General features: G+C 41.4%; 1 protein-coding gene across 1 annotated transcript in view; it reads right to left on the bottom strand.

The window, feature by feature from the left end:
* The window catches only part of ME3 (malic enzyme 3), a 327,764-nt gene that overhangs the window by 300,936 nt on the left and 1,315 nt on the right, over positions 1-25,513 (bottom strand). The window lies entirely within an intron of this gene.

Below are 25,513 nucleotides of genomic sequence, written 5' to 3'. Positions count from 1 at the left end.
GGTGGACCAAATTTAATTTCATGAGGCTTCAAAAGCAGAGACCTTTCTCTGGCTAGAGGCAGAAAAGAGGCAGCAGAAGGAGAAATCAGAGATGCATGGAGCTTTTTTTGTGTCAGGCCCTATGCACATTAATTATTGAATTTAATTCTTCTAAGAACACTATGGGGTAGATAGATATATACCTTTTTATAGGTGTCTCAGTGAAACAAACTTGCCCAAAGTCCAACAGCTGCAAAGAAGGAAAGCTATGATTTGACTTTCGGTGAATTCAGGTCTGCCTGATTTTAAATTTGTGTCGCTTTCCACTGACTTATGATGTTTTGCATAAATACCACTTTTGCGTCATCACAGCGGATATCCCTACAGCCCTGCAAAAGCAGCTCATGCTCACAGCCACACTTTGAGGCAGGTTTTATTATCCTCATTTTAAAGATGAGAAAAGTAAAGCCCAGGGAGTTGAAATGCTTGAGTTCACACAGTCCCTGAGAGACACAATTAGATTTAAGCTCAGGATCCCTGACTGCAAAAACACTTCAAGTGTTCTTTCCACCACACCACAGCTAGTTCCAGTCAACGCTGACGAATTCAATGTTGTGTAGTCTCAGGCTTGCTCTCTCTTTTCTAAAATTACTGCAAGGCAGTATTTCTAGCACCTCTGAGTCAGATTTCGGTTGCTTCTCTGTCTTGATTATACATGCCACACTTCCCAGTGCTGGGTCAGCTGCAAATTACATTTGTGTCACTCTGACTTCTCCAGAACACACACACAGATGAGGAAGGAAACAGATTCTGACGCTGGCTCCTGAAGTCTCTGGGTCCCACCTTCTCTCCCAACACAGGCAAACTGGCTCACGCTCCCTTTTGTTTAAGGTCTTTTGGTCAATTTTTAATCAGCATGACTTTTTTTTTTAATTTATTATTTATTTATTTTTGGCTGCATTGGGTCTTCATTGTTGCACGCGGGCTTTCTCTAGTTGCGGCGAGCAGGGGCTACTCTTCGTTGTAGTGCGCGGGCTTCTCATTGCAGTGGCTTCTCTTGTTGCAGAGCATGGGCTCTAGGCACGCAGGCTTCAGTAGTTGTGGCACATGGGCTCAGTAGTTGTGGCTTGCGGGCTGTAGAGCACAGGCTCAGTAGTTGTGGCACACGGGCTTAGTTGCTCCGCGGCATGTGGGATCTTCCCGGACCAGGGCTCAAACCCGTGTCCCCTGCATTGGCAGCCGGATTCTTAACCACTGCGCCACCAGGAAAGTCCAAGCATGACTTTTTATAAGTGAATTTTTATTTACTTTTTTGTCTCAAAAACAACAACTGTTAAGAAAGAAACTGAACATCACATTTAATCCCATCACCCAGAAAACCAAAGGACTTTTAAATTGAAATGCTCCTAAAGGTAGCTTATGGATTCTATACCTAATGCTGTAAAAACAGATACATGAAATGCGTAATAATGTCTTCCTTTGCTTATTTAGGAACGTAGTATTTTAAAAGCAAGCTCTTTGGTGTGATACACTTTCTTTCAAAAAAGAAAAAGAAACTTTATTGAATTTTGTTGATTATTATATTTTTTCCTTAAGGTTTCTGGGTTTACCTTCTAAATTTCATAGTTGTTTCATTAATTTTACTACTTGATGAAAGAGGAGCTACATTCCACCTTGAATATAAATCACCTTTCTGATTCTGACCTCTAGAACTATCTTAGTTTTTTTTTACACACATTAATGCAAATACCCACTTCTAATACCCCTGGGAACATGCATCTAGCTCTGCAGATTCCGCGGAGTTCCTGTTTGCTAAGGGCTCCCAGCCTGCTTTCCATCAAAAGTTATAACAGTGCTTTTATTACCTCCTAATTCTCCTCGGCTCTGGGTTCCTTGCAAACAGAAGCAAATAATAATCTGTGTAATGGTGTTTTCCATTATTTTGGCTATTTCTTCATCTATAGAATTTGACTTAATGCAGCATTTTCTGTTTCCATAATTCTATATAACAAACATTTTCTCAAAGCCCTCAGCCTCATGCTACGGACTACCTCAGTTTTCAGCAATCCCTGACCTTATTTCAGGATGCTTCAACTTAGGTTACTAGGTATTTTTCACATTTCTCCTTTTCATAAAGTGAGAGCATTGCTTTTTTTAATGCTAATTTCACTCATACGGTCCTGTTTTAATTACCTGAAAAGTGAAGCATTTAATCAGATTTTATTTGTAGAGGGTATGCCTATGTGTTTAGCCACAATAGAGTCTATTAAATAGACCATTTGATATTTATTGGTGATCCAGCCTGAGTTATTTATCATTTATTAAAGTATTCCATGTATATGAACTACATGCCTAGTAATAACAATAACAACATTTTTTAAATTAATTAATTAATTTATTTATTTATTTATTTATTTTTGGCTGCATTGGGTCTTCATTGCTGCTCACGGGCTTTCTCTGGTTGCAGCGAGCGGGGGCTACTCTTTGTAGCGGTGCGCGGGCCTCTCACTGTGGTGTCTTCTCTTGTTGCGGAGCACAGGCTCTAGGCACGCGGCTCAGTAGTTGTGGCTCATGGGCTCCAGAGCGCAGGCTCAGTAGTTGTGGCTCGTGGGCTCTAGAGCGCAGGCTCAGTAGTTGTGGCTCACAGGCTTAGTCGCTCCGCGGCATGTGTGATCTTCCCAAACCAGGGCTCGAACCCGTGTCCCCTGCATTGGCAGGCGGATTCTTAACCTCTGTGCCACCAGGGAAGCCCAACAACAACGTTTTCTGAGTGCTTACTACGTACCAGGCATTACTCTAAGCATTTTACAATATTAACTTATTCATCAAAACAAATATGTGATAAGTTAACAGTCTTCATTTTACAGACAAGGACACTGAGGTACAGAAATATTAAGTATCTTGTCCAGGGTTACACAGCTAGTAAGGGACACAGCTACAATTGGTACCCAGGCAATCTGGATGTTATGTTAGGTGTTAGTTCACAGGACATGTCAGTGGCTGTCTAGGAAGATGCACGAATTTTCAAATAAGTATTTATTATTTCAAGAATTAATTAGAGAATGTATTCATTTTTTCAAAAAGCACCTACTAAATATTGACTCTCTGCCTCCAGTAGAGTAGATACTATGGAGAAGAGAATTAGCAAACTGGTCCATATATACTGAGGGAATTTAAACCTAGCTGAGGAGATCCGGGATACAGATACGACACAACTAAATAGTATTGAATAGAATCAACATCTGAGTAACAGATGATATACAACAGTTTATCTGTGACAATGGAAATTATAAAATGGGGACATTAATTGTGGATCCATTGTGTCAAAGTAGTGCAATGGGCTAGCACTACAGCGTGAGTAAATTAAAAGACGTAAAAGGAAAATCTTGATACTGTGAATTCATTCAATTAATTCAAACAATATTGATTGGGCACCTACTATGTGTCAGGTAGTATACTTGTTATTGAGCAATAAACCAAGGCATGAATTACTGAGAGAAATTATAAAATTACTTTATCCTGGGGCACTTTAAAAAGTAGGACAGTCTATATTTAGCTATGCCCAGAGGCAGGGAGATGAACTGGGTGATGGTAACTGTACCTAATAATACCAGGCTGACCTAAAAGAGGGTTGCCTTCATGTCTCTCTCTCTTGCTGCCCCACTGAGGTTCACAGGGAGAAGTGTCTTCAGGTCATCTCAGGAGCTCACAGAAGTTCAAGACTCCTGCTGCATATTTTTCATCATCCAACCCAATCCTTCACCCCTCAGTTTCCTCCCAAACCCTTTTCTAGAGCCCTCTGGAAAGAGACCTGTGATCAACAAACTTCCCTGTGTCCTCATTGCTCTTGAAACAGAAGGGAAGGGGGCAGGGCACAACCTTTAAAAGAATGACATAGCCATAGGACATGATAAAAACTGGTTAGAATCAACTAGGTCCAAGATGACAGAAAATTTGACTTCCAGTGGACCTTGAGCCTCATTATACACTCATTGTAATACATTAGCATGCTAAGTGACACACCCACCAGCACCACGACAGTTCCAAGGCCGACCATCAAAGATCAAAAAGTGGGCGGTGGTCCAATTCCTGGAAATCTCCGCCCCTTCCCCCAAATAGTTGGAATAATCTTCCCACTCATTAGCCTATAAAATTACCCAGTCCATAAAAACTAACCACCCCATATTTTGGGGCCTCTCGCCTTCTGAGATGGCACACACTCTGACTGTAGAGTGTGTTTCTCTCTAAATAAATCCACTTCTTACCTATCACTTTGTCTCTCACTGAATTCTTTCTGTGAGGAGACATCAAGAACCTGAGCTTCAGTAAGTCCTGAGACCAGGTGTGTGATCTCAATTAAAAGTCCCCATCTTGGGGCTTCCCTGGTGGCGCAGTGGTTGAGAATCTGCCTGCCAATGCAGGGGACACGGGTTCGAGCCCCGGTCTGGGAAGGTCCCACATGCCGCGGAGCAACTAGGCCCGTGAGCCACAATTACTGAGCCTGCGCGTCTGGAGCCTGTGCTCCACAACAAGAGAGCCCGTGATAATGAGAGGCCCGCGCACCTCGATGAAGAGTGGCCCCCGCTTGCCGCAACTAGAGAAAGCCCTCGCACAGAAACAAAGACCCAACACAGCCATAACTAAATAAATAAGTAAATAAAAAAATTAAAAAAAAAAAGAAGTAAAAAGATACTATTTAAAAAAAAAAAAAAAGAAAAGAAAATACATGTTATCAGAGAGGAACTGCCTCAGATCACTTCCAATAAAATGCATATCAAAACCATAAAAAAAAAGAAAGAAAGAAAAGACAACCTACGGAATGGGAGAAAATGTTTGCAAATGATGCGACCGAGAGGGCTTAATTTCCAAAATATACAAACAGCTCATACAACTCAACAACAGAAAAACAAACAACCCAATCGAAAAACAGGCAGAAGACCTAAATAGATGTTTCTCCAAAGAAGACATACAGACGGCCAACAGGCACATGAAAAGATGCTCAACATGGCAAATTATTAGAGAAATGCAAATCAAAACTACAATGAGGGGACTTCCCTGGTGGCACAGTGGTTAAGAATCCACCTGCCTATGCAGGGGACAAGGGTTCGAGCCCTGGTCCGGGAAGATCCCACATGCCACAAAGCAACTAAGCCCGTGAGCCACAACTACTGAAGCCTGCGTGCCCTAGGGCCCATGCTCCACAACAAAGAGAAGCCACGGCGATGAGAAGCCTGTGCACCACAACGGAGACCCAATGCAGCCAAAAATAAGTAAATTAAAAAAAAAAAAAAAAAAAGCAACTACAATGAGGTACCACCTCACACTGGTCAGAATGGCCATCATTAAAAAGTCTACAAATAACAAATGCTGGAGAAAGTATGGAGAAAAGGGAACCCTCCTACACTGTTGGTGGGAATGTAAGTTGGTGCAGCCACTATGGAAAACAGTATGGAGGTTCCTCAGAAAACTAAAAATAGAATTACCATATGGTCCAGCAATCCCACTCCTGGGCATACATCTGGACAAAACTATAATTCAAAAAGATACATGCACCCCTATGTTCATAGCAGCACTATTCACAATAGCTAAGACAGGGAAACAACCTAAATGTCCATTGAGAGATGAATGGATAAAGAATGGATAAAGAGATGAATGGATATATACATTATATTCATAATGTATATTTATGGATATACAATAAAAAAGAACAAAATAATGCCATCTGCAGCAATATGGATGCAACTAGAGATTATCATACTAAGTGAAGTCAGAAAGAGAAAGACAAATACCATATGATATCACTTATATGTGGAATCTAAAATATGACACAAATGAACCTATCTACAAAACAGAAACAGACTCGTAGACATAGAGAACAGACTTGTGGTTACCCAGGGAGAGGGGGGTGGGGGAGGGATGGACTGGGAGTTTGGGATTAGTAGATGCAAACTATTATATATAGAATGGATAAACAACAAGGTCCTACTGTATAGCCCAGGGAACTATATTCAATATCCTGGGATAAAGCATAATGGAAAAGAATATAAAAAAGAATGTATATATGCATATAGCTAAGTCACTCTGCTACACAGCAGAAATTGGCACAGCACTGTAAATCAACTATACCTCAATTTAAAAAATTAAATTAAAAAAAATGTATACCAATCTTCTCGCCTCCTCACTTATGAAAATGGAAGAACTGTCACTTTCCTGTCAACGTTCAACCCCTTTACCTGTGCGCTCCCCCGCATTCCCTCTGGTCCTCTGAAGGACTGCACGTCTGTTGTCCCCTACATCAGCAGTTCTCAAAGTGTAATCTGCCAACCTCTGGAGATCGCTGAGACTCCAAACCTGGTCTTTCCCCAGTCTTCCTCCCACCCACCCATCAGCTAACAGCACCAAGCAAAAACCTACTAGTCATCCTTTGTTCCTCCCTTTTCCCCACGCTACTTCAAGCCTATCATGAATACTTGCCAATTCTTCCATCCTAATCTGGCATCTGAACTCTCCTCTCCATCTCTAAGTCACTATCATCTCTACCCTGAACTGGTTTAATAGTCACCTGACAAGTTTCACTGCTTCTGCTCATAACCCTTGTAATCCATTCTCTACACACCAGCCAGAGATATGTCTCCAAAAAAACCCGTATCAGAACATGTCATTCCCCCAAATGAATCAGTTGATAGCAATTCATTACTCATAGAAAAAACCACAAGGTGTTGCAAACTCTGGCCCCTGCCTGTCTCCACAATCCCAGGGCATTTTATTCACAGAGCACAGCCACTTTGCCTTCCTTTCTTTGGAGCACTCTGCCCTTTCCACCCACTGGCTTTTGCACTTGTTTTCTTTGCCTGGAATGCTTGTCCACCAGCTCCTCAGATGATTGGCACATTCTCATTCTTTTGGTCTCAACTCAAACATCTTATTCAGAGAGAACTTCCCTGACAACCATATCTTAGGTGGCCTCCTCAGATTGCTTTCTATCTTATTACCTGATTATTTCCTTCATGACATTTATTACAACCCACAATTATCTTAATTGTTTCCTCATTTATCATCTGTCTCCCCAGCTAGAGTGTGAGCTTCATGAGTGCAGGGACCTTACTTCTCTTGGTCATTCCTGGATTTCCAGCACCTAGAACAACGCTTGGCAGAAAGCACACACACAATCAACATCTGTTAAATAAACAGGGTGAATGAATGAGTTTTTAACATTCATGTGCTCGTCCTCTGGCTATGTTCTTCGAAAGCATTATCTCATTTAATCACCATAACAATCTTATGAGGTAGGATTACTATTATTTTCATTTGACAGATGAGGAAAAGGAGTTTCAGGAGAATTATTTGCTCAGTCACACAGCTAGTAGCAACTGTATGAGTCAGCTTGGGCTGCCATAACAAAATATCATAGACTGGGTGGCTGAACACTCAACGGAAATTTATTCCAGCTGATTCGGTTTCTGGTGAGGCATCTCTTCCTGGCTTGAAGACAGCTGCCTTCTTATTATGTCCTCACATGGCCCTTCTCCTATATGTGCATGGAGAGAGGGAGTGAGCTCTCTGGTGTCTATTCTAAAGACACTAATCCTATTAGATCAGGGCCCCATCTTTATGACCTCGTTTAATCTTAATTACTTCCTTAGAGGCCCCATCTCCAAATAAAGCCATACTGGAGGTTGGGGCTTCAACATATGAACTTGGAGGGGGGAGGGATACAAACATTCAGTCCATAAAACTGACAGAGCCAGGATTCAAACCCAGACTTGTCCAATTCCAAAGCTCATACTCTTAATTGCTGAATTATATTGCCATGTTGCTTCCAGGTCCTTAGCTCTGCCCTTTTCCTGAACCTCTTCATGCCTCACTTCATACATGGCCAGGGATTGCTTGTCTGGTTCTCTCGTGGTACACACTTGACTAGGAGTTGAGAGCCAAGATGCAAAGCCTGGCTTTACTCTTCACTACCTTTGTGATCTGGAGCCAATAGCTTAATGACTCTGGATGTGCCTCAGTTTTCCCATCAATGAAATATGGACAGTAACAGAAGGTACTTCTAGCAACTTCCTTCAGGTGGTGAGGGAGAGAAGGAAACAGTCCTTATGGGAGTCCAGTGAAGGTCTTGGAGCAAATACACTGCATGATTCTTGTTGTTGTGAATTATTTCCCTGAGTAACGTTAACAGTTGCATAGACAGGGGTGCAAGAAAGCGGCCTCCACTCCAGCATGATGATGTAGCCTGTGGGAAGGGCCCTTACATGGCTGTGACCAGTATTTTTCCCTTCCTCCTCATGTTCAGTCATCATTGTGCTTTTGTTTTGTTTGAATTAAGTATTTTTCTACTTGGCTTATTTGCTCTCCAAGCTGGGAGGGACTGCCTCAAGGGGATCGTTCCAGAAGGCAGCCTGATCCCACTGAGATGGGTGTCACCCTGTCTGGAGGTTCTCAGGAACGTAATTTATCTACTTGAGATTTGATGGTAGATTAAATAATAACAACAACACCAATAAGGATCATATAACAACATTTACACAGCACTAACTGTATACCAGGCACTGATCTAAGAAATACACAGATATGAATTTATTTACACTCCACAAGAACCACACCTAGAAGTAGATGATAGCACTAGTTAGGTACTATAGTAATCACTCTCACAACTAGTAAACACCTGGGCTGGGATTTGAACCAAGGGACTCTGGCTCTACACCCCGTGCTCTAAACCATACTAATATTCTATAAGGCCTCTCCTGGCACCTCTTATTCCTCCCTGCCTGGCCTGTAGTCTCAAGTGCTGGGAGGTGGGTCCATCCCTCAGGACAGGGAAAGGAAGACTCCCCTATGGGAGGGGAGAATATCAGGGAGCATCCTTCTAGGATTGGAAGTAGAAGCCAGAAGTCTGGGTACAGTTGCCAACGAGTGGGATATGGTTGGTGGCTCTGAGGGCTCACAGATCATCCTGTGCTTTCCCTCTCTCTAGCACTAACCAGCCTGCATCCTAACTATGGGCCCATTATCTCCTCTAGGAGGCTGGGAGTTCCTCCAGGGATGGTGTCTAGGTGAGCTCAGTGGTTCCCCAGCAGCATGAGGGCAGGAACACGGTCCATCACTGAACTCTTGTGATCCTGGGCCTGACACAATGCATTATGGAATAGATGTTCATGAATGAGTAATGAAGTAGGCCCGCAAACACCACAACGAGCACTGGTACAATGATTTTTAATATTTGGAATCTTTTATTTCTGCTTAGTGCAAAGGCCCTGAAACTTGAGTCACCTGAGGAGTTTGGTAAGAATGCATATTCTCAGGCCTCGAACCTGAGATTCTGATTCATTTGGTTCAGGTGGTTTTTAAAAACATTTCTACCAGAATGCAATATACAACCAGAAAAGTGTACCTAAGTGTACAGCTTGCTGAATTTTCACACACTGAATGTATCTATGCGCCCTGCACTGAGGTCAAGAAAAAGAATATTATTAGAACAGTTTTGGGAGCTTTAAACATATAAACCTGATAATTCTCATGCAGTTCCCCTGAACAGCAAGAAACACTGTAGGAGTGATTAGCACTAAAATCCTTAAAATGGAAACAGCCCATGTGTGCATCTTTGAGGAAAATAAGGACAAGAGAACTGGGAAGCACTGTTCGTTGGTCACCAGAACCCCTAGGGACACAGCGGCTGGCACTGCTCCTGGAGTTGGGAAGTGGAGAAGGCCAACTGAGTCACCAAATGGCTTTCTGGATATAAGAGAAGCACAGCTCATAAACTCCCAGCACCTGGTGAGGAGCCCTGAAGACTCAATGGGAGAGAAGTCCATGGATGCCAGGTTCAGGCCTTCAGGTTATTAAGCCACTAAAGCAAACAAGCTTTCAGAGCAAAGACAGAGGGACTTCATGGACAGTAATCATTGAGTCACCCATTTTCAAAAGGATGAGAGTCCCTCCTACGAGTTCTTTCTGAACCAGAATGGATGAGGCCTTCAGAAATTCATTTTCAATTTCAACTTCAATCTCTTTCACACACACACACACACACACACACACACACACACACACACACACACACACACACACACAACCAAGGTTTGCTTTGTAATGTTCTTCCCCATGCTTCCAATTAAGGTCTTTCACTATGGGTCAGACTCATTCTCTGTCTTTTTCCTATTTTTTCCTTTCTTCAAAATTTTTTGATTCCTGATGTTCGGACTAGAAGTTATGAACCTGAACCTCCATAAAAATAAAGACATTTGGTGATGGGAAAAGAAGAGAAGGCGTTATCCTGGTTATCTCTTGATTACCCACCAGCGGATTCGTGGAGGTCTGAAATCAGCCTGAGTATTCCAAGCTGTATCTCGAGTTTTCCTCCAGCATTTAACATCCTCCAAAGCCTCGCCTTTTAACAGGTATAGACATAGATGGGGGCGGAGAAGGGAAGTGCAGAGAAGGGAAGTCATTTTGGCATCAGACCTTAAACAGTTTCTCTAGTTTTCTGTTGTTAAGTCACTAACAATTTCCCTAACTTTAAATGTTTTTCAAGTGTTGTACATTCAACAGAGGGTTGGGCTTTTTTTGTTTGTTTGTTTACTTGGTTTGGCTTCTGAATTCTTTTCCCAGAATTTATTTTCTGTGGGAAATAGAGTTTGAAACATTTCCCAATAAGTTTGGAAAGGAGTTGCCCGGATCCTGTAAAGATTTAAGATGAGTTCGTTTTCTGCATAACTCCTTGTCTCCCAGCCAATCAATAACCGAAAGGACAGTCTCCATCCTGGTCCTAAGGAAAGCTCAAGTGTAGCCCACTCCCAGAAAAGTCACAAAGAGGGAACTTTTCATAGTCTACTATTAATTCATCCAATCACTCATTCATCCACTCGTTTTTTCAACAGATTGTCATTATTGAGTGTATACTATATGCCAGGAACTTGCGAAGTACAGATCACCAAATGCAAGCTCCCTTCTCTGGCCCCTCCTTTTATTTCTTGGTGGAGGGGAGGGTGGGGAAGCACTCAAATAAAAACAGGGAATACAGGTCTCCTAAATCATCTTCTTTTTCCTCTAGCTGCCTCCAGGCTTCCCAATCCCCAGTTAGAAAGCTGCAGAATTGAGGTAAAAGTGATTCTCTCCCAACCTGGGTCTCCTCTCAGTGTTGTCGTTAACGCCTGTGCTTGTTTCAGGATGGCTCTTAAGAGCCTAATAAGGGCCAAGAGGATCCCTGAGCTTTGCAAGTCCAGCTGCCATATTGCAGCAAGCCCTCAGCCTCGGAGGGCCTGCTGATGGCAGGATCTGTTGATTGCCTGCCGGACGACCAGCTCAGGCTAGACCAGTGCTCTGGTCTGCTTTGCAAAATCAAAAAATCAAGTGTTCCACCCAGATCGTCTTTCCTAATTTTCAAACTTTTGATCTCATTCCAGATTACATGTTACGGCAATTTGCATCCGTGGGATGATGATCATTCGGGAAAGCTGAAAGAGCAGCTCAGCCATATGTTTGAAAATGTGTCGCCAGCAGTGTGATTGTCGGTAACAACTTGATTCAGGCTGCATTTGAGCCTTTGACACTTTTCAAATTGATGTTTTCTCCTTCATAAAAACAGACCCCCAATTTAAAAGTCTTATAATGGAATTTAAGATTTTTCCTTATTGCAGTTGACGTGCATGTACCTGGTTTTAAAGCAAATCCAGTATGTGAAAATGGATGTATAATCCATCAAATCAAGGGGAAAGAGAGGCACTTTCAGATTGAGGGATTCACTTCACAGCATGATTCGTTTCTTCACCAAAGGAATCTCCATACGGTTCTCTGAAAGGAGTTGGCTTTCCTAGTGTACTTAAACACTTTGTAAAATTCTAATTTAAAAACACGGTTTAGACATCACACATACTGTGTAAAGAGAAGACTGCTCAGATCAGGCAGATGGCCTCATGCTATTTCTAGAGCCATTACCCCATTTCAAATGGAATCCAAATGACTTGTCAACATCTCCTTGGCATTCAGTGCCCTGCCTAGATGGCGCTGAAGCAAAGCTTATACTTGCTACAAGACTTAGATCAATAGTTACTCCTTTGTTGAGCCCTCTCAGACAATGCTCACCTTTTTCCCAGAGGTGAAATCTTTCCGGCACCTATGTAGCATTTGCACTGCCCAATTTGAAGACTGCCCTAGAAATGGTCTAGGTTTTATTCATTTTATGAGTTCAGATAGGTAGCAGGTCCTCAAGAAACTTGCCTCAAAAAATTATTGCAGTTGATGTAATTGAATGAGAAACAGCCATCACTCTTCTGAAGCAGTGTCTTTCAGTTAGCAAGAATTCCTCAGAGTGAGATCTCATTTTGGTCACAGGGAAATGTCTCATAGTGGCTTAGAGTTAGGTTGTCTTCGTGGACAAATTAACAAAATTACAATAAAAAATAAAAGACCACATATAGGTCTAAGCCAGTCAGTAATCATCTCTTGCAGCCAGAGGGACTGCTTCAGAAATGTGCAATGGAAACCAGATCTGGGATGTTTGTTGGAACTGATGGGGAGACAAGCTCTCTCTTCCACTGGACTTAATCCTCCAAAAATATAAATTAGTAGCTTCTGGGGGTTGCCTTATCAACCAGCACAGAAGAAAAACTAAGTGGTAGAGAAGCCCAAGTCTTGATGATATCATTTGAGACCTGGGATTCAACAGCTCCTGAGGCTACACCTGTTTTCAGGACTTTTCAGTTAAGTGAACAGGTAAATTTACTTTTTTTTTTAAACTTTTTATTTTATATTGGAGTATAGTTGATTAACAATGTTGTGTTAGTTTCCGGTGTACAGCAAAGTGATTCAGTTATACATATACATGTATCTATTCTTTTCCAAATTCTTTTCCATAAAAATTGTTACATAATATTGAGCAGAGCTCCTTGTGCTATACAGTAGGTCCTTGTTGGTTATCTCTTTTAAATATAACAGTGTGTACATGTCAATCCCAAATTCACTTCTTTATTTAGACAAGTTTGCATCGACATTTTGTCATCTTCAAATAAAAGACTCCTGACTCCCCCTTTCCCAACTAGTCTTTATATCAATTACCAAGACCTATGGTTTCTCCATCCAAAATATCTCATATCTACTGGCTTATCTCCAGGCCAATGCCCATAATCTAGTTCAAATTCTCATGACCTCTAACTTGAACATGCAAACTCTGAGTTTTGTCTCTCAGCCTCCACTTTCTCCCCTCCTATCTAGCTTCCCAGAAGCTGCCCACTTAATCCTCGTAAAGCACAGATATCATGAAGGCACTCATTCTACTGCTCCAAAACTTTCACTGACCCCCACTGCCCCCTGAGTTAAAAAAACCTACAGTCTTTCCCTCTTGTGTGTCTCCTTTACTACTCACAAAGAATATCTCACTTCCTGTCACCAAATATGTGGAGGGGTTTTCCCCACACCAAGGAATTTTCCATAATACCAGCTGAGTGTCCTACAGTTTAATTCAGTTCTGACACTATCTACCTGGAAATAGTGTCAGATCCCACAGGTGTCAGTCCCACAAGACTGCCCCCCTCCCACTTCAGATGCCAATTGCAAGCAGTAGTTCCTCAGGTTACCCACAACTTCTGTCCAATTTAGCTACAAATTGGAGGGTCCCGTGACCCTCTCCTTGGGTTCAATTAATTTGCTAGAGTGGCTCACAGAACTCAGGGGAGCACTTACTTATGTTTACCAGTTTATTAAAGGATACGGTAAAGGACACACATGAACAGCCAGATCAAGAGATACATAGGGTGAGGCCTGGGAGGGTCCTGAGCACAGGAGCTTCTGTCCTCCTGGAGGTGAGGTGTGTCAACCTCCCAGTACATGCAGGTGTTCACCAATCTGGAAGCTCTATGAGCCCCACACTTTTGCAATTTTATGGAGGCTTCCTCACGTGACAATGAGCAATTATTAACTCCATTTCCAGCCCTTCTCCCTTCAGAGAATGGGGGCAGGGCTGAAAACTCCAAGCTTCTAGTCCTGGCTTGTTGTTTCTGGTGACCAGCCCCCATCCACAAGCCATCCAGGACCCCAACCAAAGTCACCTCATTAGAACAAAAGACACTCCTAACACTCAGGAAATTAAAAGGGTTCAGAAGCCCTGCGTCAGGAACCGGGATCAAAGACCAAGTATTAGAACTAGACGCTCCTAGTGCTCTTATCACTTAGGAAATTACATGGGTTTTAGAAGCTCAGTGCTAGAAACCAGGGGCAGAGACCAATATATACATTTTTTCTATTATCTCACACCTACTGAATAAAGTTCAAATTCCTTAGACTGGTATTCCAACCCCTCTATAATCTAGCTGCTATCTTTACCTTTCCAACTACTATTTTCTGCTATATCTCTCATATAATTTATACTCAAGGATTATTGCATTCTGGTTGAGTATTCAAGTTCAGAGCAAGTTTGATGTAGAGCCAAGGTGAACTAGCTCTTCCCATGTCCAAATCTTCCAACTCCCAGGTCAAAAGAAGCCTTGTCCTGACTAAATTATCATCTTGATGATGATCAAGAACCACATGAGTGTAATTGAAAAAGTATCCCACGACCAGAAGTTCTCTCTGAACCATTTTAATAGAAGCCATAACATGGTTTTATATCATGTGGCACAGTTTACAAAATACTTCTACAGACATTACTTCATTCCTGTTTTACAACCCTGTGAGATCAGTAGAACAGGAATTATCAGCCCTGTTCTACCAATAAGGAAAAGGTAAGGCCTCAGAGAGGCTCAGCAACTAGCAAGTTTCCACAACCAAGTAGATGACAGAATTAGGACTAAAACCCAAGGTTTCTGAGCCTTAGTCCAGAGCTCTTCCAATTATTCTGTGTTACTTACCTTAGTCTAACAGATACCTTCTTCCCTTGCCCATGATTGATTTTGCCTTGTCCTGATGCCTTCCCTAACCCCACAGCTGGGAACCTTCTGAATTCTTACAGCCCTTTATCTCTTCACACCTTGGGACTTTACCTATCACTTCCTCTTATCTTTCTACATTTTGTTATAGCTACTTGTGGATATGTTCTATCTAGTCTGCTCTCCAGGCTTCTTCCCTTGTAGGTAGTTACTCTCCTTCAGACAGAGTCTGTTTTGGATTCTCTTATGTGTGCATCCCATCCCCTCTCCCCATATGTGTTTATTGAATTGATATAAAGGAAGGAATGAGAAAGGTTGTTTAATAGATTCTTAGGAAACTTGCTTTTTGATGAGTATAAAAAATAACTTATAAACAACCTATCCATATATAAACAGATACTATTGGAGTTACGAGGATGCTTGGAAATTGGCTTTCTTAAGTACTAAATTTCACACTTTCCCCCTATTTTTGCACTGTTAATTTTCTAACACAAAAGTAAAATTCAGATAATCTTTGGCAAAACCTTAAAAATTCTAAATTATCATCTTGATGATGATCAAGAACCACATGAGTGTAATTGAAAAAGTATCCCACGACCAGAAGTTCTCTCTGAACCATGTTAATAGAAGCCATAACATGGTTTTATATCATGTGGCACAGTTTACAAAATACTTCTACAGATATTACTTCATTCCTGTTTTACAACCCTGTGAGATCAGTAGAACAGGAATTATCAGCCCTGTTCTACCAATAAGGAAAAGGTAAGGCCTCAGAGAGGCTCAGCAACTAGCAAGTTTCCACAACCAAGTAGATGACAGAATTAGGACTAAAACCCAAGGTTTCTGAGCCTTAGTCCAGAGCTCTTCCAATTATTCTGTGCTACTTACCTTAGTCTAACAGATACCTTCTTCCCTTGCCCATGATTGATTTAGCAAAGGACTTAATGACCACTGAATCCCCACCTCAGTGATATGAAGAGAGGTCTGGGAAGTGGTATTACTGTCTTGCTCCTAAGAGAGAGACATAGGAAGAGAAGCTCCTCTTTTTTTTCCTCTGGATGTAATTGGATATGGTAATTGCAGAGCCAAGAGAAGCAGAGCTGGAGCCTTGAGTTCCCCTTACCTGAAATCACCCCACCCCCTGAACTTCTTGACACGTGTGATAATCAACTTCCTTATTGTCATTTAAGCCAGCGTAAGTCAGGGGTTTCCATTACTTGTATCTGAAACCATTCTAACAGAAACAATATGGGAAACATTATGATACATGGATTTGGGGTAGAGAGTCTTGGGTTTGAATCCCCTCTCCAAGACTTCAAACTGGGAATTTTACTTAACTATTTAGAGCCTTGCGTTCTTATCAGTAAAAGGAAGGATACGTGTTCCTACTGCTCAGAGCTATTTGGTCCAATACAATAAGTAGTGGGAAGTGTCTGGTACCTGGTAGATGATAAATAGCCATTATTGTGAAAATGAACTTTATACCAATGCTATAAATACTTTTACCAAAAAAAAAACTTTTTAAACTCTAAATTTACACAAAACAATTTTATTGGTTCACTCATGCTTTCTACTCTATTCAGGCAGGTCTTAGAGTAAATACAAAGGTTGATTCCTAACAAGCTCAGATCAAGAATACTCAACCTCTGAGTGAACTTCAATTCCCTGAAGATTTGGGATCATGGGGCAGGGGATGAAAGTGTTGATAATAAAATTATGATTGGAGCTGAGATTGGAGGGCTGCTACCAGGACTGGAATTTGCCTTGAAGTCAGCAATCAACTTTTCAGAGTGGTCTAACAAATCAAAGACTTGTCATTTATTTGTTCTTAGTTTTCCTGCAGAAAGGGGTTTAAGCATTAAATAGTTTGATTTTATTGCATTGTTTAAAAAAAAAAAAAGAGAGACATTGCCATCTCTTGTTCTGAAAGAGAAGATAGTTTGGATAACCTCACTTTACCAATATGCAGTTTACACAACCATGAGGTCATAATGGTTTAGCACAGGGCTGGGCCTTCTGGGTCTTCCTGGATTGAAGCCAAGTGCCTTTTTCATTTCAACATTACAACAAAAAATATCAGGTCATCTTGGGATGGTGTCACATTGCTAAGAAGAGCCAATTTTTTGTTTGTTTTTATTTTGCTTTGTTTTTGCCACAGTTACAAAGAATATATTATATAGGTCAACTTTCAAATCTGTTTCTTGAGATTTATTATATGACTCTTTTATTTCTAAGATCTTCTTAATGGAAACTGTATTGTTAATTGTAGCAACTTGGAAACACTCTACCTTTCTTAAAATTTCTATTTAAAAAAATTTTTTTTAAGTCTTTATTGAATTTGTTACAATATTGCTTCTGTTTTATGTTTTGGTTTTTTTGGCCACAAAGCCTGTGGGATCTTAGCTCCCCGACCAGGGATCGAACCTGCACCCCCTACATTGGAAGACGAAGTCTTAACCACTGGACCGCCAGGGAAGCCTCTCTTAAAATTTTTATAAGAGACAAAATGACCTAAAGATGAGTGTCAGAAGCAGATTGGAGGGCGTCAGAGTTTTAAAGGAGGAGCTAATTTTTATTGACAGCATAATCCCCAAACTACTCTGTTACCTATTACCCCTCTGTTTAATGGAGTGAACCTACTGCTTATGTGGCGAGTAAGGCCTCGCTCTGGATGCACACAGTTTTCCAAACAGGCCCTCAGCCAGCCTTGAGTAAAGAGATAAAACGCTCGTGTGCTCTAGGAAAAGCCAGAGGACCCACGCTTGGGACCACGAGGGCAGCGTGAGGCCGGTGGGTGGAGCGGCTTTAGAGCCATTTCTTAACATTTCTGGCTTGGGTCTTGATTTTTCAGGCACAGGGACAATAACGTGAGCAACTACTTACAGATCCCACAAGATCTAGGAGCTAAGTGTCCTCCCTAATTTTAGTCTGCTGGAAACCCGGATAAAGTCACTCCTCCCTGCAGGGAGTCCCCACCTGCAGCTGCTGGTGTCAGTACTGGAAGCTCCTCCCAGCCTGACCTTCATGGCTCTGCCACCCTGCGAACGCACCCTTCCCCCAAGAGCACAAGCTGCAGTCACCCGCTCCGACACCCACTTGCCTCCGTGTGGGTGAGTCCCACCTCACACCCCACCCCACCCCCAGCTCCTATGAAAGGACTTTCTCTTGAATCGGCCTTTCTGGTCTCAGGTGGAGAGTCAGTTGGCTTTCCAAGGCGTTCTGCAGGCTTTGAAGTGAAAAGAACACGGAAGACTATTCTTGTGGTTTCCCTAATGTGTGTACCAAGGGGAGCAGGAGCCAGGTGATTCTGTGTTTGAAATAAACCAGGTTACTGGTCTGAAAGAGCAGGAAGCAAATGGCTTCCATAGATACAAACCTTCCTGCATTAAACCCCGGGCTGGCCATCCTTACTTTGCTTTCAAAATATGAGGAATCACCACCATTCCCAGGGATGGCTATGGAATGCCAGTCCTGGTGAGCTGGCTTGTTTTTCAGTAACTCTCCCCGCTACTGAGGTAAAGAAAAACTAGAGGCCTCGGACTAGGTTTAAGAAGTGCCCAAAAAAATCTGCTGAAAACTAAAAATAAGTCTCAAATTTATCTCATTGTTGTCTGTTTTCAAGGTCAGATTGGCTGATGATGTCAGTCCAAACAGCCACACAATCTTCCCTGTTACCCCTGTCCAAAAGGCCTCCCCAGTTGGGAGACTGGGATTGACATATATACACTAATATGTATAAAATGGATAACTAATAAGAACCTGCTGTATAAAAAAATAAATAAAATAAAATTTAAAAATTAAAAAAAAAAAAAAGGCCTCCCCATCACCTGTAAAATGCCATCTATTTTGGGCCATGTTACAACAGTGTTTTGGGCTGGATGTGTAAGGGCTACAAAATAACCAACACATGATACCTTCCTCAATTAGCTTTTACACTAGGAGTATCCAAAGAATTGTTATTGTAAATAATAAGAAGAAGTAGTTAATGAGTAGAATCAGGCACCACATATGTTGAGAAGTATTTTGATGCATTTCCTAATTTAATCCTCACTATAACCCTGGGAGGAGGGTACTGTCACTACCCTATCTTGCAGATGAGGAAACGGAGCCTCTCCCAGTGTGCTGGTTATTCTCTGTCTGCCTCTCAGCAATTCTCCACCCTTCCCTGCCCTGCCCCGTGCCCAGGAGGCTGAGCCTTACGGACAGCACAGCCCAGCTCCCTTGTGAGCTGACTTTGGCAGCCTCCAGAGATCAGAGGGTAGGAGAAGAAGAGGTCAGGGTGTTTCTTTCCCACTCACCCCCTTCTTCCTGCAGCAGCTGCATTGCTCCATAGACACATGGCTCCTGGCAGCAGGTCCCGGACCTGGGCGCTCACTCACCCAGCTCTGCTACAGCCTTCCCTCCCTCTACTTCCCATCCCAAGAGCAGTGATGGTTTCCGCCTGTTGCCAGACACTGGGTGCTCTGTCCTTGCTTGTTCCCTCCACCCTGTCCTCACCTCCATAAGTAGCCACTTCAGTAAAATCTCCCCATCTGAACCAATCAAGGGCAAATTGGGTTTCTGTCCAGATCCCGACTGACACACCAGCAAAAGAGATGCAGACCAGAGATTCAAACCCATAGTATTCAGTGGTAGGGGAGAAGAGAGGTAAACTGATAATAAAAGAAATAAAATTATTAGAGCCATGAGAAACTTGTAGAAAGTGTTATGGGAAATCAAAGACCAATTAAAAAAATACTTTGTAGAGGATGTGACATAGTGTTAGGCCTTTTAAAAATGTATAGAAGTAGATTTAGAAAACAAACCAGTGGTTACCAAAGGGGAGAGGGAAGGGAGGAGGGACAAATTAGGGGTATGGGATTAACAGGTACAAACTATTATACATAAAATAGATAAGCAACGAGGATTTACTAGATAGCACATGGAATTATACCCATTATCTTGTGTAACCTGTAATGGAGTATAATCTGTAAAAATACCAAATCACTATGCTGTACACCTAAAACTAACACAGTATTGTAAATCGACTATACTTCAATTTTTTTAAAAAGTAGAATTGAGACAAGTGGATATGAAGGAAAGTGTTTCAAATACAAGCAAAGGCAATGAGGCAAAAAAGCACAAACCACATGTTGGGAACAGAGGTGGTTTACTCCTGGAAGTGGGGGTAAGCTTGTGGATGGTTTTTCACAAACTATCCTACAGAACTCCACTGTTCTATGACATGTTACTACCATATTGAAAAAAAAGGGGCTTCCCTGGTGGCGCAGTGCTTAAGAAGCCACCCGCCAATGCAGGGGACACGGGTTCGAGCCCTGGTCCAGGAAGATCCCACATGCCGTGGAGCAACTAAGCCCGTGTGCCACAACTACTGAGCCTGCGAGCCACAACTACTGAGCTCACGAGCCACAACTACTGAAGCCCATGCGCCTAGAGTCTGTGCTCTGTAACAAGAGAAGCCACCGCAATGAGAAGCCCGCGCACCGCAACGAAGAGTAGCCCCCGCTCACCACAACTAGAGAAAGCCCACGTCCAGCAACGAAGACCCAACACAGCCAAAAATAAATAAATTAAATAAATAAATGTAAAAAAAAAAGAATTTTACTCATTCATCATTCAATCGTTTATTAAGTAAAAATTAATGGAGCCTTTATCCTGAGCCAGGCTCTGTTAGACTACAGAGGGAAACCATAGCGACAAGAAGAACAAGACAGAGTTCCCACTCATCAGAAGCTCTGGACCGGGACTTCCCTGGTGGTCCAGTGGTTAAGACTCCGTGCTCCCAATGCAGGGGGCCCGGGTTCAATCCCTGGTCGGGGAACTAAGTTCCCAGATACCGCAGCTAAGCCCGCAGGCCACAAATAGAGAAGCCCGCGCACAGCAATGAAGAGCCCACACAGCCGGAAGGAAGGAAGGAAGGAAGGAAGGGAGGGAGGGAGGGAGGGAGGGAGAGAGGGAGGGAGGGAGGGAGGAAAGAAAGACCTTATAACGATCTTTAAGAAAAAAAAAAGAAGCTCTGGACTGCTTGAGGTTGAACATGAAATGAAAATATATAGTTACAATGTAAGCTATAATTTCAATACAATTCTCTGAAAACACAGAGAATGAACTCCTTATCTAGCAATGAAGGGTTTGGAAGCCTTCAGAAAAGAGCTGATGTTTAAGCTTAAAGGACGAGTAGAATTTGCCAGGAAAAAGGAGAAACCTCACGCAAGGACACTGAATTTGAATATCCAGACGCCACACTTAACTGCATAAAAGATTACTCCTTATAAGACAGAAAAGAAAGAATCCAATATATATGGATAAATATGAATATTAATTAAAAACAAAAGGATTTTCCAAAAATGTCTTTTAAAGTTATAGAGATTTGGGAGAAATTTTAATAACGTAAATGTAAAGAGACTATCAAAAGGTTATTAAAGTCTATTTCAAGGCCAGCAGCTCTGCTGCTTCTCCTTGAGTTAAAGGAAGAAAAAAAAAATCTTTTTTCTCTTTTGTTCTTGATCATGAGATCCAGTATGCAAGTTAGGGGACATCAGAGAAGTCCAGCACTGGCCTCCGGAGACTTTTTGAATTTGAACACAGAAAATGAGAAACACACAATTATTTCAAAATGTTTCTAATTTTTCAGTTTAGAATAGTGCCCATAGTATACAGGAAATTGCCAAAGCCTGTTTTTCTTCCTAATAATTTTAGATTGCTATATTCTTTTAAGTAGGATTAGAGTAAAGCTTTCCTTTGCTGTGCAGCTTTTTTTTGTTTTTTTTCTTTTTAGGCTACCATATGTACCAATGTGACAATTTAACTCTACAACTACTTTATATTTTAAGGTTTTATATATTATAACTTTACATATTTATATTCATAGTGTACTGATTACTTATATTTCCAAATACTTAAAAATGAGTAATCTATACGTAACAAAAACAGGAATTTTTAAAAAAGTTTTAAGTGTAATACAAATACATTTATTTTGTTTTATTAAGTGCTATAAAGATTATTTTTAGTGGCTCCTTTTGTTAGCTTTTTCTTTTTCTTAAATTATAGGAGTTTGTTGTGGTTTTATTTTTTACCATGTAAGATTTTAAATCCCACCATCATGAGAGAAAAATCTGGTTTTGCCCTTAAAACACTGACAAATATATAGACCTGATAATGTTAGCGTTCAGTAGATGTTTGTTGAATAAATGAACTGATGGTGCCATAGGGAGACTGGAAGAGGAGACAAAAATCTAACCCTGGCTCCCATTTGAATCTGTAACTCTTCCTAAATTCAGTACAGGCAGCCCTCTGTATCCATGAGCTCCAAAGATTCACCTAACCATGGATGAAAAAATATTTGAAAAAAATAAATCCATAAAGTTCCAAAAAGCAAAACTTAAATTTGCCACACCAGCAACTATTTACATAGCATTTATACTATATTAGGTATTATAAGTAACCTAGAGGTGATTTAAAGTATATGGAGGATGTTTGTAGGTTATATGCAAATACTGTGCCATTAGGAACTTGAGCATCCTTGGACTTTGGTATCTGCATCGGTCCCAGAACCAATCCTCCATGGATACCAAGGGATGACTGGACTAGGAAACTCTTTGTTGCCTACAAACCAAACCTATGACAAAAGACTTGGGGTTGAACAAAAGTCTTGAGATAGTTTTTTCTTGGAAAGCCTGGATTAAACTTTTTAGCACTGATACTATCACAATTTGATTCATTCACTCATTCAACAAATTTTAAAACATTTATTAAGCATTTAGAGGAACAGTAGTAATAATAATAATAATAATAATAATAATAATAATAATAGGTAATACCAATTCAGAATTTATTTTGTGCTGGCCCTGTACTATGTGCTTTGTACTGATTATCTCACTGAGTCCTTACAACAGCCTGAAATAAGCTCCATTGTACAGAAGAGAAAAGTGAGGCTCAGCAAGTCACATAACTTGCCCAGGATCACCCAGCAACTAAATGAATTCTAAATTGAGTCCAAGCCAATCAGACTCCAGAGTTCCACATGCTTTGCTACCCTAGGACCACATGCTGGGTGCCCAAAGATAAAAATATAGGTGGATCATCCTTCCATAAGAATTACAATGTTGTAGACTCAAAGACTGTAAGAGCAGGTCATCTAGGCTCTCTTTTTACAGATGAGAAATCCAGGTTAAGTGAGGTGATTTATCCAAAGTCACCCAGACAGGTTGAGAATGCCTCTCTCCCAACCCTGTGTTGTCTCTCACTCCATTTCTCTTTCCATTCACTACACGGAGCTAGAAACCTCCACTTACTGAGTGAACTCCTAGAGCCATGTTATCACCACAGAAATAAGAAACCAGATGGAAATGATTTTTAAATATGTAAATTTATCTCCTTAGAAATAATCCTCACTGACACCTTTCAAACTGGCAAATTGTTGAAGCTGCATGTGGATCTCGGCCTCGTGAAACATAAGCACTAAGGGGAGGGATAAATTAGGAGTTTGGGATTAACATATACACGCTACTATATTTAATATATAAAATAGATAAACAACAAGGTCCTACTGTATAGCACAGGAAACTATACTCAGTATCTTGTAATAACCTATAATGGAAAAGAATCTGAAAAAGAATAGATATATATGTATTACTGAATCACTGCTCTGAACACCTGAAACTAACACAACGTTTTAAATCAACTATACTTCAATTAAAAGAAAATCAGCATTAAAATTGAGTTTAGCAGTTTATATAGAGTTGACGTTGGGTCTTCCCCCTCCCTGCCACACCCTAGGTTTCCAATTATCTTTCAGTCCCATCTTGTCTCCTGCACTGAGGCCATGTAACAGGTCATTACTAAGTGATTGCATAACTGGAACAAAAGCAAGATAGAATCAAAAGGATATTTTGAGCTCAAGCGACAGCAGCCACTGATTCAACCTCCTGATTGTTAGCACAAGAAAAGGCAGGTCTGGGAAGCAATATAACACAGCGGAGCCTGCTGAAAGAGTAGGACAGACTGGGCAGAACTCACAGCCGTGTTTCTTAGTGGTACAGCACTGGGTATCCCATTTAACCACTTTGAACCTCAGTCTCACATGTAATAAAGTATATTCCACACTACCTGGCACATAATATGCATTCAACAAACACAGCTATAATTATTACAATCCCATCCTAGTTCTGCCCTCTTCATTCACCCACAGATTGCCCTCATTTTTACACAGTGGAGGAACCCAACGAGATGCTTGTTGAAGCTTTGCTCAAGTCTTCATCCTCTGAGTTTCAGCTCAAATTCTACCACCTCATGGGAGACTTTAGCACCTGCCAGAGTGGGAATTACCAATTCCCCCTTCCATGCTCTCTAGCTGTAGCCTGATAAAGCCTACATCTCACTTTCTCCTGTATTTGACTTTGTTTCGTTTCTATCCAAAGCATAAATTCCTTGAGATGAGGGATATTTGTTTTCTTTCTCACAGCCCCTGTACAGTCACCTTACACAGAGTGATCACTCGCTAAATGTGTGGGCCTTGCCCTGAATGCGTTTTTAACAACTCAAGTGCCATACTCATGAAAAGTATTTGAGAATTACGATTATGGAGTTGAACTGAGTTCTTAAGCAGTGAGGGTTCTGGTTTTTCTGGTGTTTTTTTTTTTTTTTTTTCAGGTAGCCGAGTGGGGCAAATACAAAAAAAAAAAAGCAAATATCTAGGCTTAGCATGAGGACACCTGCTACACAGGGCATTTCTCTTTGACGTCAAAGTTCTCTACAGATCCGTCGTTGTTGCTATCCTTATGGCAATGCAGTGACAACCTTAGAGCCAGATAGCATCCTCTCGTTTTACTACTGACAGCTCCAGGAAAGAAGAGAAGTGGGTGGAGCTTGTTCAAACCCACAGTTCTGCAGGTCATCTGTAGTTGGAGCTCCTGTCTGGGTAGGGGCAATAGGCCTGAGGCTGGCTCTGGGAGTGGAGCTAGGAGAGGGCACAGTGGGTCCTTCTGTGCCTCAGTTGCTCTCTCTGAATGATGGGAATAAAATCATCTTGCTCTCCAAGATTCTACTTCCCTAAATTGGTGACACTAATTTCAAAAACCACCAGGACAAATGAGCAATGAATGTCAAAGTAGGCTGAGGTAGTCCTGAAGGATGGTGCTCCAAAGCAGAGAGAAGGCACGTTCTTTTTACATAACAGATATAACAATAGCTAATATATATTAAGGGCTTATTGTTGTGTCAGGCCATGTGCTAAGCGTTTTATGTGTATTAATTCATTCAATTCTTCAAACATTGCTATGAAGTAGTCGCCATTTTACTGAGGAGAAAACTGAGGCACAGAAAGGTCAAGACAAAAGCTACACAACTAATAAGAGGCAGAGCCTGGAATAGTACTCACATAGTTGAATGCCACTGGCATACTCTTAATTATGTTGCTGGACTGTCTTCCCGTGGCCATCTCTTTATTTTGGTGCCTAACACAATGCCTTGCATGTAATAGGTGCTTTGGGAAGTCTCTCCCTTCTTCCCCTCCTTCTAATTCCACCCCCGGCTTCTCTATTAAGTTAGGTATTTGACTTTTAATGGTGTTTCTCCAAATGGAAGCTGGAGATCCACAATTTATTTTTTTCATAGTTATGATTTAAAAAATGAATATAAACACATTCTGGATCATTGGGATAACCATCTGATAC

Source organism: Balaenoptera physalus (genome assembly GCF_965194825.1).
Source record: "Balaenoptera physalus genome assembly, chromosome: 10".
In the NCBI taxonomy this organism is placed as follows: domain Eukaryota; kingdom Metazoa; phylum Chordata; class Mammalia; order Artiodactyla; family Balaenopteridae; genus Balaenoptera; species Balaenoptera physalus.
The sequence above is the reverse complement of the archived record's forward strand: the minus strand, read 5'-3'. Positions and strand labels throughout refer to the sequence as shown.